The sequence below is a fragment of the Dendropsophus ebraccatus genome, chromosome 12 (genome assembly GCF_027789765.1).
Source record: "Dendropsophus ebraccatus isolate aDenEbr1 chromosome 12, aDenEbr1.pat, whole genome shotgun sequence".
Taxonomy (NCBI): Eukaryota; Metazoa; Chordata; class Amphibia; order Anura; family Hylidae; genus Dendropsophus; species Dendropsophus ebraccatus.
The window spans coordinates 76,881,392-76,884,174 of record NC_091465.1 but is presented as its reverse complement, the minus strand read 5'-3'; positions in this window follow the sequence as shown (position 1 = coordinate 76,884,174).

The window sequence follows — 2,783 nt, the reverse complement described above, 5'->3', positions numbered from 1 at the left end:
ATTGTCTCATGGATAGTGACTTAGAGACTAAGCGGAGCCGTCTACTTCATATATAGCGCAGGAGACGCGTTCTCTTATCCCAATGGGAGCGCACACCAGATGTCTGTCAGAAACTCAGACTAAAGCAACACTAGAAGTGAGTAGGTATATGCTGCCCTATCTAAGGGTACCATGAACTAGCTGAACAGAATGATGTATCACTTACATTGTTCTGTGTAGCTGAGATCACTCTGAATAGCAAGGACTCTGAGCACCACACACTAAGAGCCCTATAAGGGTATGTGCACACTAAGGAATCCCGACGGAATACCCGTCGCTGCTCCCACAGACTTCATTGTATGGTTTGACAGATTCCACCCTCCACCAGTGGAATGAACCCGCTCATTCTTTGGACGGAGAGCGGAATCTGTTAAACCATAGAATGAAGCCTATGGGAGCCACGGAGATGAGCGCGGCTGCCAGAGTCCATGAGCGGGTGCAAGCTGCGGAATCCGCGACGGGTGTTCCGTCGGGATTCGTCAGTGTGCACGTACCCTTAGGCTATGTTCACACAACGTAAAGAGACCGGCCGTTCTGTGACCGGTGTTCCGTTCGGTCTCTGCCCATATCTTTCCAGCCGCAGTGTTCTGATGCGGGCACATCAGCGTGCGCCCGCATCAGAAGTTTACATAGCACACAATGAAGCAAGCGGCCAGAGCAGCTCGCTTCATTGTGTGAACTGACAGGGTCCGCATGGGATCCCGGCCGGAGCGTATACGATGTGTATACACTCTGGCCGGGATCCCATAGAAAGTAAGGCATTGTTCCAACCCGCACAAAGTACGGCCGTTGTTGCCGATGGCAACAATGGCCTTACTTTTACTTAGTGTGAACATAGCCTTATGCTGCGTTTACACAGAACAATTTGAACGATTCTAATTTTTGCTATAATGATCGGATTTGAGAGATAATCATTTTGTGTAAACACAGCAAACGATCAAGCGACCAGCGAGAAATCATTCATTTTGATCTTTCAACATGTTCTCAAATAGTCGTTGGTCGTTCGCTAAAAATTCGAACTTGCAGCAAAATCCGCTGTGGATCACTTGTCATTCACTTTGAGCAGTGGATTTCGCAGCATAAAATCCGCTGCGGATCTGTTGTGTGTGAAGCCACCCTAAAAGGAATCTAACCTGCTGATAGCTCCCTATTGCACACGGTGTGCTGAGGATGAAGGTATGCATCTACCTTCATTATATGCGCCATTCCTATGTAGTTTTTAGTTTAAAAATTCGCAGATCGCTTCGTGTAAACAGTCTTTCAAAGATTCACCCAATGTGAAGGATGGGCTTAAGCGATCTTAAAAACGATCACAATAACAATTTTTCTTACAAATTTTCTAACGATTTATTCGTCTATACGCTGATCTTTACAAAGTCAAAATCGTTAAACGATCGATTATCACTTTGTGTAAACGCAGCATAACACGGAGCAATAATCTGCCCGATCAGGCCAATACGGACAGATATCACTTAGTGTAATAAAGACAGCAATCAGCTGAAGACCCAATCACAGGCTGACTGTTAAAAATGATTGGTTGCCGACTACTGACGACTATCAGGGAGATTTATCAAACATGGTGTAAAGTAAAACTGGCTCAGTTGCCCCTAGCAACCAATCAGATTCCACCTCTCATTCCTCACAGACTCTTTGGAAAATGAAAGGTGGAATCTGATTGGTTGCTAGGGGCAACTGAGCCAGTTTCACTTTACACCATGTTTGATAAATCTCCCTGTGTGTCCAATTGACCTAACATCTATCTAACAGTATCAGTAGTTTGTAACCCGAGTTACAGCTAAAGGATTTATTTCAATCTAGTTTAAAAAAAATAAAAAAAAAAGACATAGAAAGCTTCCACATCCCAAGCATAGTAAAAAGAGCAGCTCTGAAGCACAAACTGCTGCGTTTTAACTGTATTACTGTACAAATGATGAGAACAGGAGCATTCATAAGCACTAGGGTTAATTATTGGAGATGCATTCTCTCACATATACAGCTGAACGATTACCAAAATATCCATGCTATTTAATCTCCTTATAATTGCCCTTAATGAGTCCCAGGTGAGGTTATTGAGTCCGACCTGAAATAAACAATGCATCTTCCAATGCCAGTCCGTCGTACTGGTGCCCATAATTGCAGGGTGGCATTAACAACTGATGCAATAGCAGAAGGTGAGAAGCTGTTTTGTATTACTTTGAATTTAAAAACCTCTGTGGGACCTTAAAGAGACTCTGTCAGCAGGTGTAGACTGTCCTATCTATGGGTAGCATAAACTAGTGACAGAGAAGCTGAAATGAATGTTTCACTTACATTGTTATGTGCAGATCATTCCAACATATCCTCCTGAATAACATGTACAATAAGAAGTCTCCATTATATGCGTGAGCTCAGTAGTCCTGGATATTCATGAGCAACAGCAAACTCCGCCCACCAGCTTCTGATTGGCAGTTATCAATCCATGCTGTCTAAAGGCAGCCAACTGTCAATCAGCAGATGGAGGGTGGGGGGAGTGAGGCAGCAAGAATCCCATTCTCCTGCATATCAGGAGAATGGCTGAACAGAATCATGTAAGTAATACACTATTCTGCCACATGTTTATGCCTTCCTCATTTAAGGCAGCATAAACCTAGTGATAGATTCCCTTTAAGTTAAAAAGGAGCAGCCTTTGATGTAACTTTCTATAAGCACTGCTAGGGAATTGTCATTGGTGAGGATAAGGGTAGCTTCACACACAACGGATCTAA